This window comes from Tachyglossus aculeatus, chromosome 1 (assembly GCF_015852505.1).
Source record: "Tachyglossus aculeatus isolate mTacAcu1 chromosome 1, mTacAcu1.pri, whole genome shotgun sequence".
NCBI lineage: Eukaryota > Metazoa > Chordata > Mammalia > Monotremata > Tachyglossidae > Tachyglossus > Tachyglossus aculeatus.
The window spans coordinates 140,606,371-140,624,164 of record NC_052066.1 but is presented as its reverse complement, the minus strand read 5'-3'; the positions used below and the strand labels follow the sequence as shown (position 1 = coordinate 140,624,164).

Below are 17,794 nucleotides of genomic sequence, written 5' to 3'. Positions count from 1 at the left end.
TAGCAGCATCACACTTTTACTGTCGCCTCATACGTATGCACAGCTGTTCCTGACTTTCCCAGGTCTACTTGCCGTAACTTGTGGATTATGTTAACACCTGCTCTTCACACATATCAAGCAAGTGATTGTATTTATTGAGCATTTACTGTGGGCAGAACAGGGTACTAAGTCCTAGGGAGAGGACAGTAAAACAGTTGATAGACATGTCCCCTGCCCACAGTGAGCATACAGTCTAGAGGACTGAAAGGGCTGTAAAGCCAAAATGTGTTAGCAAGTAACTCACATATTTCCAATCTCCCAAAAAATACATGAAATGATGGGCTAGAGTTTTGGTCACTCTAACTTCAGGGGGCGAGAACCTTGATAATACTTTGCTCTGTACAAAACTCCCAAATTCATTGGTCTCCGCTACGATTTTCCCTGAGGTCCAAAAGTCTTTCTGCATTTAGTTTTTAAAATCAATCAATCAGTGGTACTTATTGAGCACTTACTGTGTGTAGGGCACTGTATTAAGCACTTGGGAAACTACAGTTCAGCAGAGTTGGCAGACATGATGCCTGCCTATAGAAGCTCATAAATCTGCATCCGATACATAGTGTTCCAATTGCCAGCTAACTTTTCCAGGCTTTTCTTATTCTGAAATTACCATTTCTTGAGTTTTCTCATAATTCCTGTCCACCCACTGTAATTGATTGAAATTCTTTACACTGAAAGTACAAATCCAAGGTCCGGGCATATAGCTGGTGGAATCAATCAGTTAATAGTATTTATTGAGCAATTATTATGTGCACAGCACTGCACTCAGTGCTTGGGAGAGCCCAACACAATAGAATTAGTATACGTGTTCCCTGCCCATAATGAGCTTACAGTCTAGAGGGGGAGACAGACATTAATTTGAGTAGGTAATTTACAATATATAATTTAAAGATAGGTACATAACTGCTGCGTGGTTGAGGGTGGGGCGAAGTTCAAATGTCCTGTGAGTGCATAGATGACACAGAACAGAGAGCGAGAACGGGAAGGGAGAGGAGAGATGTGAAGGACCCCCCAAAATCCTTGCCAGATCCTAATTTGGGGCCTATGGATTATATCTTACACGAGCAGGAAACCAGCTCCCTTCTGTCTGCGCAGAAGTATCGGTAGTTAAAAGTTCAAGTGAGAAGGGTCACAGTTTAGTAAAGTCTCAACACTGTGGAGCACTCGTGGGCCAGTGACCCCCACTGTTGGGTAGGGACTGTCTCTATGTGTTGCCGACTTGTACTTCCCAAGCGCTTAGTACAGTGCTCTGCACACAGTAAGCGCTCAATAAATACAATTGATTGATTGAATGATTCTCCCCCCTTTCAAAGCCTTACTGAAGGCACAACTCCTCCAAGACGCCTTCCCTAAGTGCCCTTTTCCTCTTCTCCCACTCCCTTCTGCGTAGCCCTGACGTACTCCCTTTGTTCATCTCCCCTTCCAGCCCCGCAGCACTTAGGCACATATTGTGTAATTAATTTGTTTTATATTAATGTCTGCCTCCCCACCTCTAGATTGGAAGCTCATTGTGGGCAGGGAACGTGTCTGTTTATTGTATTGTACCCTCCCAAATGCTTAGAACAGTGCTCTGCACACAGTAAGCACTCGATAAATGCGTTTGAATGAATTCATTTTGTGTAGTCTCGTGTGAAAAAGTCAAAGCGATGTGTTGCAGTTTACTGTCAGACCGGGAATGTTTTGAGGGTATGTGTTATTCAAAACAGTTTCCCAACGACACCAAATATGAAAGAAAAAAACCAAAAAAACCCCAAAATATTTGTCTGTGGGCTCTTTCTGAGAACAAATTGCAGAGAGCAAGCTTCTCATTTAACTCGATCCTCGTCTGACCCTTGCTCTTGTAATACTTCAAACCTTGGGCCTCACAATTAAGGAGGCCTTGAGTAGAACAGAAACGCAAAGCTATGAAAGCATTGAAGAATCAGACCTAAAAGAGCCTGGGTCCTACTTAATTCTCAAAGTATCTGAAGACCGTTTCACAGTTTGGTAAACAGCTGTTCTCTATCAACTTTGAGGACAGGAGGAGAAGTAAGTTTGAAATGTATCATGAGGGATTGAGGTTAGATATAAAAAAACAAGTTTACTGACTTGGAGGGTTAGTGAACATTGGAATGTTTTTAGAGAGGTTGGGGCATCTCCTCTCGGAATTTGGATACTCATCAGATCTCCCCAGTGCTCATTTTAGTGCTCTCTAAGTGCTCAGTAAATACCATTGATTCATCAGTCTGAGGTTTTTGCTAAAGTCAACCTGACAAAGCAGGAGTATGAGTGGAGATCATCGCCCCAGCTGATTTCCAATACTGTTCTATCATTAAGGTTGATCTTTTCTCCTTCAACTTCCCGCCTTTCCCAGCCCGTAATGCCTGATGCCATGTAAAGTTTTGAACATTCATGAATAGTGTTTAGCACATTTTGTTTTCAGGCTATTTTAGGGACTTTTGCTAATTTTACCACTCTGGGTGTGCGGGTGTTTGGTAAGTTTTCTCTGCCTTTGTTCTGAATTGCTCTGTTTATAAATTGTAGGAAGGGAGGAAGGAGAGGAAGATACTGTAAAGATGGAAAAGTTGATTAGGGCTCTGTTTCCCTGGAAGTAGTTATAAGGTAAATAACTTCACTTGGTTTAAAAGTTTTAGTTTGTTGGGTTTCAGTTGCTTTCTCCAGAGAGCTTCTACTGGAAGGCAGAAAGTAGATGGAGGTACCTTGATTCTGGGGTGATGTAGATTCTCATAATTTATTTAAATACCATCAAAGAAAAAAATACTTTTTTAAATTCTTGTTCTAGAGGTGACATCTAGCAATCTAACCCGTCAGTTATATTTGAGTGCCTACTGTGTATAGGACTCTGTACTAAGATTTGGGAAAATATAGTTGAGGCATAGCCCCTGGCTTCAAGGAGCTTACAGTCAAACAGGCAAATGGACAGAAGCAACTGAATCACGTAAAGCTGTGGTTGTTGACATGCAAAAGTATAAACTGAGAATATGTACAAGTGTTAATGTGCACAAAATAGACCCTAAGGGTGGATGTTTGAATGCATGCAACCTGGAAAGATAACTTTTTTTTTAAAGTGGTATTTGTTAATCCCGTTTTATGTGTCAGGCCCTATTAAAAGCAGTGGGATAGATACAGAAAATCTTTCAAAGTTCTGCTTTTTGTTGTGATTTTTTTTCCCCTCATCCTCAGATGTCATGGTTTAGGACACCTTTGAGGTTAGAGTTTTGGGTTCCTAATTTGATAGTGGGTATCCACTCCTCAGGCCCCAACCTTGCATACAGTTGCTTTAGTCAGTGATTGAGGGATGACATTCTTTTCATGGAGCCACGGGCCTTGAGTTGGGGTAAGAAATTAGTGTCTTTTTTCCCCCTTCTGTTAAACTTGCTGCTCAAGATTTCAAGTCTTAAACAGCTATCAAAAATATTTCGGTTTGCCATTGATGTGGGCTTTGATCTCTGGCACAATTTTAGATTGCGTGTTAAAGAAAGTGTTATAAACTTAGAACGCCATCAGGAGAAACTGAACCTGACTCCGGCTGATAATAGTAGTGGCCGTAATATTTATCAAGCGCTTACTGTGCAGAGCACCGGGCCAGATGCGGGGAACAGTACCCAGCTAAGGAGATAAGGGCCCTGGCATTCAGACAGCTCCTAATCTCAAATGAAGGTGGTGGAGAAAAGGAGGAACTGGTGACAGTTGCACAACAGAAGGATGAGGCCCGTTCCCTGCCCATAAGGAGCATATTCAAATTCTTCTAATTGGGAAGCAACCTGGTTTAGTTTTCACAGGCCTGGAAGCCGGGGGTCTTAGGTTCTCATCTCAGCTCTGCTTATTGTTTGCTGTAGGACTTTAAGCGAGTCATCCCCCTCTAAACTGTAAGCTTGTTGGGGGCAGGGGACATATCTACTAACTCTGTGGTCCTCTCCCAAGGGCTTGATGCAAAACATACAGTAAGCGCCCATAAATATCATTGATTGATTGATTGACAACGTCTCCATACCTATTACCTCATCTGCAAAATGGGGATGAAATAGCTATTCTTCCCTCCTGTTGGACTGTGAGTTTCAGGTGGAACAGGGACTGTGTCCAAACTTATTGTATCTACTCCAGGGCTCAGGACAGTGCTTGTTACAGTGCTAAGCGCTTAGTACAGTGCTCTGCACAGTAAGTGCTCAGTAAATACGATTGAATAGGATTGGTACATAGTAACTGTTTAACAAATACCACTGCCATTTTTTTTAATGGGGGTGGCAGACACAGAAGTATGTACAAGTAAGATAATCAGAATAAACTGACTGTACTGGTCAGACTGTACAGTTGACTTTACAGATATACTTAAGCCCTGAGGGAGGGAATGAATCAACTTCTAAGTTTTAAGGGTGCCTGATGGGCTCATTCATTTATTCAATACCACTGCCATTTTTTTTTAATGGGGGTGGCAGACATAGAAGTATGTACAAGTAAGATAATCAGAATAAACTGACTGTACTGGTCAGACTGTACAGTTGACTTTACAGATATACTTAAGCCCTGAGGGAGGGAATGAATCAACTTCTAAGTTTTAAGGGTGCCTGATGGGCTCATTCATTTATTCAATACCACTGCCATTTTTTTTTAATGGGGGTGGCAGACATAGAAGTATGTACAAGTAAGATAATCAGAATAAACTGACTGTACTGGTCAGACTGTACAGTTGACTTTACAGATATACTTAAGCCCTGAGGGAGAGAATGAATCAACGTCCAAGTTTTAAGGGTGCCTGATGGGTTCATTCATTTATTCAGTCATATTTATTGAGTGCTTACTGTGTGCCGAGCACTGTACTAAGCGCTTGGAAAGTACAATTCAGCGACAAATAGAGGCAATCCGTACCCAACAACGGGCTCACAGTCTAGAAGCGGGGAGACAGACAACAAAGCAAAACTGGTAGACAGGCATCAATAGCATCAATATAAATAAATAGAATTATAGATAAATACACATCAGTAATAAAATAAGTGGAATAATAAATATGTACATATAGACACAAGTGCTATGGGGCGGGGAGGGGGGTAAGGCAGAGGGTGGGAGTCGAGGTGATGGGAAGGGGAGGAAAAGCAGAGGAAAAGGAGTTTGGGGTAGGGGTGGGATGTAGGAAGTTAATTGGGAAAGGCTGGTTGGGAGAGGTGGGGAGAGTTTTAATCTGTCAGATCGGGGTCAGGGAGCTAAAGGGTCAAATTGTTCCAGGGGAGAAGACTATGTTCCACTAAAGGGTTACCATGAGATGAAAAGGAGAGCAAGTTGAAGATGAAGTGAGATGCTATGTAAGTTGGGGAAAGTACTAGTTAAATCTCTGCATCTACTGGAGAGACATGAAAAGCAAAGCCAAATATTTTATTTTCTTCTGATGCAGGACAGCTCAAAAAGAGAAGGGTAATTGAGATGAAATAAATATAGCATCTTATAGCATTTTTGCTTAGGGTCTCATTTTGGATCGAATGTACCAAACAATTCAGTCCCAGCGAATGTCCCATATGATTCCATACTATTTTATCGGGTGTTGGCAATTTTTTTTTAATGGCATTTATTAAGCGCTTACTATGTGCAAAGCGCTGGCATTTCTGTGCTAAAGGGTCAGCTTCAGTTTTGGGGTGGGGAAGGAAGCGGGGAGCGGATTACCTTAAAGCCCAGGATCAGGATCTTCTGCTTGATGCAGAGGAGAATGGGCAACCATTAACATTTTTGAGGCATGGAAACACAGTGTTGTAGAAAAATGATCTGGGCAACCGAGTGAAGTTTGAACTGGAGAGGGGAGAGACTGGAGACAGAAGTCGAATCTGAATATGAGAAGTGCTTGGACCAGCGTGATTTGGTTGGAAATGAAGTGGCAGAGCTGGAAATATTGCCAAGACGGATCCTGCAGGATTTGGTGACCAAGAGGTCCAGGATAATACCGTCGTGAATTGAAGATGGTGGTCAAGAGTGATGGGAAAATTAGACTAGGATTTGGGAGGGAAAATGAGTTGTGTTTCGGAGATTGTTGAGCTTGAAGTGCTGGCAGAACATTCATTCGATCATATTTATTGAGCGCTTACTCTGTGCAAAGCACTGTACTAAGTGCTTGGGAGAATACAACAACAAACAGACACATTCCCTGCCCACAACGAGCTTGCAATTTAGAGGACATTCATGTAGCAATGTCCTTTAGGCAGGATTGCAGGAAGGAGAGAGGTCGGGGCGAATGAGGTAGATTTGGGAGTCTTCTGTGTAGAGGTGGTAGCCATGAGAGCAGATAAACTCCGCAGTGGAGAGGGTGTTATTAATAACATTGAGTCTTAAGTGTGTACAGTATGTCAAGCACCTTTCTAAGCTCTGGGATCGATATAAATTAATTAGTCAAACACAGTCCCCATCCCACATGGGGCTCACAGTCTTAAGCCCCATTTTACAGTTGAGGAAACTGAGGCCCAGAGAACTTAAGTGACGTGCCCAAGGTCACAAAGCAAAGTGGCAGAGTTGGATATTAATGATATGCATATATCTATAATTTTATTTATATATATTGATGCTTTTGATGCCTGTCTACTTGTTCTGTTTTGTTGTCTGTCTCACCTCATATAGACTGTGAGCCCGTTGTTGAGTAGGGATTATCTCTGTTGTTGAATTGTACTTTCCAAGTGCTTAGTACTGTGCTCTGCACACAGTAAGTGCTCAATAAATACGATTGAACGAATGAATGAATGAACACAGGTCCTCTGACCCCCAGCCCCGTTCTCTTTCTACTCCACCATGCTGCTTCCCTGTTGAGTGTAGAAGGGGATCCAGAAGCGTGGGATCCCCACAGTTTGGGAGTCCAGAACAGAGGGAGCACTATGGTAAGCGATCTTTTCTCCAAGAAGGAGCGTCCAGAGAAATAGGAACAGGAGAGCAGAGAAACCAAGGTTAACTCACAGTCTTCTAGACTGTGAGCCCACTGTTGGGTAAGGACAGTCTCTATATGTTGCCAACTTGTACTTCCCAAGTGCTTAGTACAGTGCTCTGCATCATCATCATCATCATCATCAACTGTATTTATTGAGCGCTTACTATGTGCAGAGCACTGTACTAAGCGCTTGGGAAGTACAAATTGGCAACATATAGAGACAGTCCCTACCCAACAGTGGGCTCACAGTCTAAAAGGGGGACACAGTAAGCGCTCAATAAATATGATTGAATGAATGAATGAATGAATGAACTAATGTTTCCAGAAGGAAGTTGTTCCACAGTGCCAAGAAGTCAAGAAGGATTAGGTCAGAGATGAATACGTTGGCTTTGAGGTGGCTAACCAGTGAAGGTTGTTGAGGTGAGGAGGGGATGTGTTTAGGACAATGCTTTAGAAAAATAAACTGAGCAGCAAAGAAGGGACTGGAGAGGGGAGAGACTAGAATCGGGGAGACCAGCGAGGAGGGAGATAAGTAATCTAGCCAGGAGTAGCAATAATAATAATAATAATAATAATAATAATAATAATAATGGCATTTTTTAAGCGCTTACTATGTGCAAAGCACTGTGCAAGTCCCGGGACTAGCTTGGTGGCCATTTGGATGGAGAGCAAAGGGCAGATCATGGAAATATTTTTCAAGTGCATGTGAGGGGTGTACACTTCTATGGGTGAAGGATTTTTAGAGGCGAAGGGAGACCAGTCAGGGAACTGCACACTGTCAGAGTGGGCTGGGGCAGGGGTTAATAGTTTAAACCAACTAATTCAGAACAGCTTCTAAAGAGAAGCAGCGTGGCTCAGTGGAAAGAGCTCAAGCTTGGAAGTCAGAGGTCATGGGTTCTAATCCCGGCTCCGCCACTTGTCAGCTGGGTGACTTTGGGCAAGTCTCTAAAGTCACTTCACTTCTCTGTGCCTCAGTCACCTCATCTGACTGTGAGCCCCAGGTGGGACAACCTGGTTACCTTGTATCTCCCCCTGTAGTGCTTAGAACAGTGCTTGGCACTTAGTAAGCGCTTAACAAATGCCATCATTACAATTATATTCTCCCCCTTCTAGACTGTGAGTGTTGGGTAGGGATCGTCTCAATATGTTGCCGACTTGTACTTCCCAAACGCTTTGTACAGTGCTCCGCACACAGTGAGTGCTCAGTAAATACGATTGAATGAATGAATGAATGAAAGACCTCCATCCAAAGAAATCTCTTATTCCAAAGACCTCCCCAAATGCATTCTTTGAGTTTTACTTGTAAAAGGCTTGATTTTTTTTTATGTATTTAGAAGGCCTCTTGAGGTATTGATTGCAGTATTACTGGTGAAATCTATTAGTTCGGCGTTCACAACCTGAGAGTAGGCCACAGCAATCCACCCATCAGAAATAGGGTAATAATCAATCAATCAATTGTATTTATTGAGCGCTTACTGTGTGCAGAGCACTGTACTAAGCGCTTGGGAAGTACAAGTTGGCAACATATAGAGACAGTCCCTACCCAGCAGTGGGCTCACAGTCTAAAAGGGGGAGACAGAGAACAAAACCAAACATACTAACAAAGTAAAATAAATTGAATAGATATGTACAGGTAAAATAAATAAATAAATAAGTAAGAAATAAATAATAATGGGAGAAGAGCTTGACTCCCCACTGTCGAGTTCCTCGTGGCTCGTTTGATCCTGTCTCTGACCTTCTTTCTGCTTCTCTGGGCTTTGCAAATAAAGGCATTTTACTAAGTGCTTACTATGTGCAAAGCACTGTTCTAAGCACTGGGGAGGTTACAAGGTGATCAGGTTGTCCCACGGGGTGCTCACAGACTTCATCCCCATTTTACAGATGAGGTAACTGAGGCCCAGAGAAGTGACTTGCCCAAAGTCACACAGCTGACAACTGGTGGAGCCGGAATTTGAATCCACGACCTCCGACTCCAAAGCCTCTGCTCTTTCCACTGAGCCACGCCAATCAAATCTACAAGGGACTGTGGTTGCAGACTCTCTTTTTTCCTCCAGCTATCCCCACCTCCATCCTTTCTTTGGAGATGGAGAAAAGTCCTACATTGCGAATCATTCCCCTAGACAAAGTGAACTTCCATATAAATACAATCATCATTCCTTCCTACCTGCAGCTGTCTCCCAAGCAAGTCTCTTCTTTTTCCTTTCTCTAACCCCTCACTCCCCAAACCTCCACGTTCATTCCATCATATTTATTGAGCGCTTACAGTGTCCAAAGCACTGTATTAAGCGCTTGACACAGAACTCAAGGCTTTATGCGGGAAGACGACCACCCAATCTCTAATGTTTACATTTTGAATGCTCCTCAACTTGAACAATAGCAATGCACTTATGTCATTTTCGTTTCATAGTCATTTTCTTATGATAGCATTTAGTAAGCGCTTACTATGTGCAAAGCACTTTTGCTGTTCTACCCGAGGCGTCTCATGTTCCTGCTGGGGTTTCAAAGTTTCATTGGTTAACTCAGCTGGGATTTTGTGGTTAAAGCCATCTAAAGCGTTTGGACTGCAACATTTAAAAATCTTTGTGCCTGTGTTAATATGAGGTCAGAGAAACATTTTTTCAAAGCAAAACCACATCAGAGGTCTCAATTACTGGGCCGAGTTGCTTTATTTTTAGCACTAAGATCATCCAGTTTTCTGTATTTACCTCAGTTCCTAAAAAATAAGTTATTTTACTCTTCAGTCACTGAGATGGGCATAAGCAGAGCACTATACTAAGTGCTCGGAGGGGTCTACGGAGCTAGGCAACATAATCCCTCCTAGCCTGTAGACTCCTTGTGGGCAGGAAACTTGTCTACCAATTCTGTTGCATTGTACTCTCCCAAGTCCTCCACCCAGTGCTCCTCACATGGTATGTGCTGAATAAATACCATAAATTGACTGATTGATTGATCCCTGGCCTTGAGGAATTTACAGTCCAGTGGAGGAGCTTCCAATCTGAAGTATAACACAAGGGATGGAACTAATCGACCATCCATCCAACCAGTGGTATCAAAGAGCCTCTGGAAGTAGCAAACAGTCGATTAGTCGTATAGTTTGAGCACTGACTGTGTGCAGAGCACTGTACAAAGAACAATGTGGTGGTCCTCACTTCATCCTCATTTTCATCCTCCGGGCTAGGTGTCTGTATATTTTAACATCTGTAATTTTTCTCTGTTGTAGACCTGTCTTTTATGAATTCATCAAAATTCTTGTGGGTCTTGTTGTTTTCTAGCTGCATGATTTCTGGAAGTAACCAATTCCACCTTCAGTCTTCAATGGGTGCTATATAGTCACGGTGTTGTGACGTATAGTTCTGTATAAGCCCTTTCCATCACCTTGGTGATTTTGTAGGCTTTCTTTCCATGCTCAAGTGATTTAAACTTCTCAGTCTGTCTCCCACCTTCCTGATCATTTTGGTTTCCCTTCTGTTTACTTGTTCTAGAGCCCGTATTTTCTTCCTCTACTCAATCACTAGAACTAAACCAGACTAGTATTTCAGATGCATTTGTTCCATGGTTTTTTAGTGGGAGAACTGTGGTTTTTTGTTTTGCTGGCCATTTTGACCGTTGCTATGCACTGAGCCAGTGATTAGAGGGTCCAATCTATACTGATTTCAAGATCTCTTTTCTGGGCCATGAGTGATAAGATATGGGCCATTTTAGGTCTGGTAATTTGTTTTGGTGGGCATAGGATGAAAGGGTTGGAAACCCTTAGCCTGGTATGAGAGAGAAGGAGTGGTTTTATTTAAGGCGCTTCTGCTGATACTTTAGGCTAGCCATTTAAACAGTGTTCATCAGCGGGCCTAGAAGAAAAACACAATTCAAACATAGTTTGCCAAATAGGCAAGAGGAAAGCTTAAGCTTACATGTATTGTGAAGGGACATTCAGTCATTTGGATTTTTCTTGAGGAAATCTTAAAAGGCAATTCTTTATTTTTGCCTTCTAAATGTGCTCATCCTAATCTAAACATTGGCATTCCCTTGGGAGCTTACGGTTGTATTTCTGCAATGTTTGTAGTCTTTCCCGTCACATGCCCTAAGCTAGAAAGTGGAGGAAACAGTAGTTTGTAGTTTGTCAGCAATGGAGATCAATCAATCAATCAATCATATTTATTGAGCACTTACTGTGTGCAGAGCACTGTGCTAAGTGCTTGGGAAGTACAAGTTGGCAACATATAGAGACAGTCCCTACCCAACAGTGGGCTCACAGTTTAAAAATGATGAAAGAGATGAAAATGATGAAAGAGATGGAGATGAAAGTGGATGATGGATGAGAGCAGCCCAAGATCCTATGACTGGGGCTGGTCTGCTTTGGGTGGGGCTCTGCAAGCCCCCTTGTCTTCCCCACCCTGCCATCCTTTCCCCCTCCCCTCCTCTGAGGGAGGGTGGAGTACCTTTTGAAACTGGAACCGTGATGGAGGGAAGAGGTAGCAACATTTTATGAGAAAAGCAGAGAGCTGAGAGGACTAGAATGAGGTTCAGAGCTTTCGCCTGTGCCGTCTCAGACTTTTGCCAAAAGGTTGTTTGTCCCGTCATGAGGCAGCATGGGTGTCTCTCCCTCTTGACATATGCTTCTTGCATAAAGGGAGCAGAAGGAGTGAGCCTGATGGTAAACTGCAGTAACTAGAGGTGGGTAGATGGCTGCCCGTCGAAGCTAGGCATTTCTTTAATTAGGCTTCTTCCCGAGCGTCCATCTCGTACCCACCCCTCCCCTCTTCCTCAGAAATCAACTGTTCAACTCCTCGTTCCCAGACATCATTTGTGCCTCGTAGACGTCTTTCATCGTATTCCCCAGGACCAGCCTTATGTAGATTTGCCCCTCCCCCAGAAAATAAGGGACCCACAAATGAGCTCTCCTCCTGATTTCCTATATTATTATTATTGTGGTATTTGTTAAGAGCTTACTCTGTGCCAGGCACTATACTGAGTGCTGGGGTAGATAGAAGCAAATCAGGTTGGACATTGTTCCTGTCCCACTTGGGGCTCTCAGTCTCAATCCCCTTTACAGATGAGGTAACTGAGGCACAGAGAAGTGAAGCCACTTGCCCAAGGTCACAAAGCAGATAAGTGACGGAGCTGGAATTTAGAACCCATGGCCTTTTGACTCCCAGGCTCGTGTCCTATCCGTTATGCCATACTGCTTCTATATAATAATAATAATAATAATAATCATGGTATTTGTTAAGCGCTTACTATGTGCAAAGCACTGTTCTAAGCGCTGGGGAGATTACAAGGTGATCAGGTTGTCCCACGGGGGGCTCACAGTCTTCACCCCCATTTTACAGATGAGGGAACTGAGGCCTAGAGAAGTGAAATGACTTGCCCAAAGTCACACAGCCGACAGTTGGCAGAGCCGGGGTTTGAACCCATGACCTCTGACTCCAAAGCCCGGGCTCTTTCCATTGAGCCACGCTGCTTCTCTGCTTCTATATAATAATAATAATAATAAAAATAATGGTATTTGTTAAGCGCTTACTATGTGCGAAGCACTGTTCTAAGCGCTGGGTAAGCGCTGGATACAAGGTGATCAGGTTGTCCCACATGGGGCTCACAGTCTTAATCCCCATTTTACAGATGAGGTATCCGAGGCACAGAGAAGTTAAGTGGCTTGCCCAAGGTCACACAGCTGACAAGTGGCAGAGCCGGGATCCGAACCCATGACCTTTGACTCCCAAGCCCACGCTCTTTCCACTGAGCCACGGGAGGAATAACACTTTGCTCCCTGCCTGTTTCTTTCATCTCTTCCCCAGTGGTTTTCCCTTTCCGTAGACCAGGTTTAACCCCATTTGATAGGATCTAGAGCTAAGTGGAGCTTTTCAAGTTTACGATGGCACCTATTTGCTAAGATGAAAAGTGACTTTGTGAACCCAAGAGCCCCCATTGCCATTGAACAGATCAAGAAGAGACTAGAGAACAGAGCTTGGCACAAAGTAAGTGCTTAACAAATACCATAATTATTATTATTATTAGCCTATTTTGCAGTGGCGGCACATACTTATGGTATCAGCAGGGAGAAGGCCATAATGCCGTTTGTTCATTTTATCCTGTGGATCAGCTTTGAAACATATTATTGACTATAAAACTGGAAGGTTGGTTGCTTGCCCAGTCGAGCTTCTTGTTTTTAAGATGTTTCCTGCGAATTAAAGAATGCTGAGAAAGCGTCGCTTTGAAAATAGAGAAGCAGTGTGGCTCAGTGGGTAGAACACGGGCATGGGAATCAGAAGGACCCGGGTTTGAATTTTTGTCTGTTGTGTGAACTTGGGCAAGTCGCTTAACTTCTGCGCCTCCGTTGCCTCATCTGTAAAATGGCGATTACGACTCTGAGCCCCGTGTGGGACGTGGACCGAGTCCAACCTGATTAGGTTTTGTATCTCTGTGCTTGGCACGTCGTAAGCACTTAACAAATAGCATGAAAAAAATAGACCAGTTTGTCGTGAAATTCTTCGGAACTCGTTCTCCTCAGAACCAGACTGTTGATGGGAAAAGCAAATGTTAAGGCCAGACTACCCAAGTCTACAAGTAAAATTCCTGGCAGCTGTACCAGATGGTTCAGAGAGCTGCCAATAGCTTGTTGAGCTTTTTACCTCCTAGGAAAGCATTTATTAAAATGACCAATAATGATTAGCTCCCTGGTAGTATTTAATGATGGTATGAAATGGGTTAATACGTTCATTTAAACTCAAGGGCTGGTATTTATTGTACTTTTTGAACCTTTGTTAACGAGACTGGGTTTAATCAATCAATCGTATTTACTGAGTGCTTACTGTGCGCAGTGCATGGAAGAGTACAATATAACAGAGTTGGTAGACATGTTCCCTGCCCACAAGGAGCTTACGGTCGAGAGGTTCAAAAAATAGATTTGCAAACAAATGACACTGCCCTTGTCCTTCTCAGAAGAATTGAGGCATATCGGGCAGTGTAGGAAGTTATCCTAGTTAGCTCTGATAACCCAACTTCCAGGCCTTTATTTTTCTTTAAAACAGTTCATTATTTTTTCTTTCAAAGATCAGAGTAAACGATCCTTTGTGGTTTCCAGGTAGACATTATTTTCTATGAAAGTTAAAATAGCAAAGGGAGTTAAATGCTCAGTCTTAAATACGAATAAATTTCGGTATCAGTTGGTCGATGTAGTCCTGATATTCCAAATACCCACCAACATCTAGTAAATAGCTAGTTCTGTTAGCGTCCAGTAAGCTTTTGAAATGAGAGCAATCCTGACAAGCCTTAAAATTCTAATTTTGCTACAAAATTATATTCATATTTATATTTTCTTCCATTTAAAATGTTCAGTTATGTATTTCAGTACATATTTTACTCTGAGAAATACTTTTCCTTTAAAATTTTGACCCAATGCCCACGCTATTTGGGCTATTTGACATGGTTGAGAACCCTTCTAAACTGTGAGCCCATTGTTGGGTAGGGATCGTCGCTATATGTTGCCGACTTGTACTTCCCAAGTGCTTAGTCCAGTGCTCTGCACACAGTAAGCGCTCAATAAATATGATTGAATGAATGAATGAACCCTGAGTTTGTGAGCGCTGGTTATGTTCCATGGTGGGTGGCGCATTAGCGTGGCTCAGTGGAAAGAGCCTGGGCTTTGGAGTCAGAGGTCATGAGTTCAAATTCTGGCTCCGCCAATTGTCAGCTGTGTGACTTTGGGTAAGTCACTTCAATTTTCTGGGCCTCAGTTCCCTCATCTGTAAAATGGGGATTAAGACTGTGAGCCCCCCACCGTGGGACAACCTGATCACCTTGTAACCTCCCCAGCGCTTAGAACAGTGCTTTGCACATAGTAAATGCTTAATAAATGCCATTATTATTATTATAAGTTTTATGTCAAATATAGCGACAGCCATTGTGGTACTGTAGTTGCATTCTTGGAAAATTCCATGTCGCACGAGATTGATTCGGAATCATTAAGTCTTCGGGAAATAGCAGCGTGGCCCAGCGGATTGAACACGGGCTGGAGAGTCAGAAGGACCTGCGTTCAAATTCCGGTTCTGTCACTTGTCTGCGGTGTGACCTCGGGCGAGTCACTTTTCTTCTCTGGGCCTCAGTTACCTCATCTTTATAGCAGAGATTAAGACTGAGAGCCCCGTGTGGGGACTGGACTGTGTCCAACCTGATTACTTTATATCTACACCAGCATTTAGAACAGTGCCTGGCACATAGCAAGCATTTAACAACTACCATAAAACAATAGGATTTCAGGCTTTTCAGATCTCAGAGTTTTAAAGTGAAAAAACATAAGCGTGAAGAAGGGGCCAGGAACCATCCCTCCTGGTTTCCAGCACTCTTGTCCCACCTCAGTCGTCTTCAACTAATTCCCTTCAGGTGCTGCTGCTAGGATGGTTGGAATGCTAAACTGCCTGGGTTGTCCACGGTCCATTTTATTCCATTGTTTTTTGTTTGTTTTTTGGTATTCACATGCTGTGGTTTTATTGAGTAGTAAACTTAAACAGAGAAAAATGCAAAGATGAACTGCATTGTTTTTGGTTAAACTTAAATAAAGACTCCCTGGAAGTCTTCAGTTTTAATGCAGTGCACATTTACTGCAGGTCATGAAAATAATATTATCTGCCATTAGCCAAGGAGTCAAATCGAATAGCTTCTTCGACCTCAAAGTCTGTGATACTGAGTTCTAAATGTCAGATCTGCATGGAAGTAGCATGGGAGTCAGGAACTGGGTTCCAATCCCAGCTCCACCACTTTCTGGCTGGGTGACTTGGGGCGAGTCACTTCACTTCCCCCTTCCTCAGTTTCAATTTCTGTTCTCCCTCCTGCTTAGAACGCGAAGCCCCACGCGGGACGTGATGATCTCACGTCTACCCCAGGATTTAGTATGGTGCTTGGCACATAGCAAGTGCTTAACAAATATTTCAGTTATTGTTATCATTGTCAGCATTAACTAGAAACAAAAACACAGTAATCACAGACAGTATTCTATAAACATTGGTGTAGTTCTCCAGTTAAACAAAAATATCACTCTTCAGATGCCCTCCGCCTGCAGTGGCTCAAATGCAAGATCTGCGGATGTATACAGGGACTCTGAAGAGTTGGGTCTGAATTTCCCAGAGTCCTAAATAATTCCTGGAGGACCAGAACAAATTATCACCTGGAGCCCTAATTACTGTAACCTCTCTTAGCACTTCACCTGGTAAGGGCGGTCACAACAGTCCCTCCGCCGAGATCTCCAATTATAACATCATCTCTTTGTAGTAATAATAATAATAATGGTATTTGTTAAGCTCTTACCGTGTGCCGAGCACTGTTCCAGGTGCTGGGGTAGATATAAGAGCATCATGTCCCACATGGGGCTCACATTGTAAGTAGGAGGGAGAACTGGTGCCATTTTTCAGAGGCACAGGGGAGTGAAGTGACTTGCCCGAGGTCACTCAACAGCCAAGTGGCAGAGGTGGGATTAGAACCCAAAACCTCTGGCTCCCAGGCCCCTGCTCTTTCCACTAGGCCACACTGCTTTAGTGTGTCAACCTTACTGGTAAATACACCGTTGGCAGAGCCAGCTGATTCTTCACAGACAAGTTGTCTCACTTCCATCCCTACTCTCTCATCAGACCCAAGGCCTAGGTTTGGAGAGAAGAGGAAGGCGTGCCAAAGGAGCGGCCGAAAAGGCTAAGCGCTGGATGAGCTATGCCAGGGCAAATTGCAAAACTTGGAGGGTTTTGTCTCTTTCCCAGCAAGCTGGACGGTTCTGGAATATTTCAGTCTGGGAGCTGAAAACCAGGGGGGTTTGTTTTGGCTAGGGAGAGTAAGAGTGGAAGGCAATCTGCTACAAGTCAAAACTCCCCTGTGCTGGGCAGCAGCGTAATGGGAGAGAGTCGTCATCCTCATCATCATCATCAATCGTATTTATTGAGTGCTTACTCTGTGCAGAGCCCTGTACTAAGCGCTTGGGAAGTACAAGTTGTCAACGTATAGAGACGGTCCCTACCCAACAGCGGGCTCACAGTCTAGAAGGGGGAGACAGACAACAAAACATAATAACAAAATAAAAACAAAACATAACAAAATAAAAACAAACATAACAAAATAAAATAAATAGAATAAATATGTACAAATAAAATAAATAGAGAGTAATAAATACGTACAAACATATATACATATATACAGGTGCCGTGGGGAGGGGAAGGAGGTAAGGCGGGGGGGCAGAGCCCTGTACTAAGCGCTTGGGAAGTCCAAGTTGGCAGCATATAGGGACGGTCCCTACCCAACAGCGGGCTCACAGTCTAGAAGGGGGAGACAGACAACAAAACATAATAACAAAATAAAAACAAAACATAACAAAATAAAAACAAACATAACAAAATAAAATAAATAGAATAAATATGTACAAATAAAATAAATAGAGTAATAAATACGTACAAACATATATACATATATACAGGTGCCGTGGGGAGGGGAAGGAGGTAAGGCGGGGGGAGGCGGAGGGGGAGACCAAGGGAGGTTTTACTCTCTTAATAATTATAATGATGGCATTTATTAAGCGCTTACTATGTAGAAAGCACTGTTCTAAGCGCTGGGGGAGTCGAGGGTGGAGACTCAAGTTGACTGCGCGCAAGGCGGAAGGAGGCACTTCTGGATTTTGACCAAGAAAACTCTACAGATCCACTACCAGAATGATTGCAGGTGGAGGCGGGACGGTGTGGGAGAGGTACATCCGTGGCGTTGCCGTGGGTCGAAGATGCCTCCATCATCAATCGTATTTATTGAGCGCTTACTGTGTGCAGAGCACTGTACTAAGCGCTGGGGAAGTACAAATTGGCAACATATAGAGACAGTCCCTACCCAACAGTGGGCTCCACT

The 17,794-nt window shown here is 43.2% G+C and overlaps 1 protein-coding gene across 2 annotated transcripts in view; it reads left to right on the top strand.

Moving 5' to 3' along the window:
* Window positions 1-17,794, top strand: part of MAP4K3 (mitogen-activated protein kinase kinase kinase kinase 3) — a 251,546-nt gene that overhangs the window by 20,990 nt on the left and 212,762 nt on the right. The window lies entirely within an intron of this gene.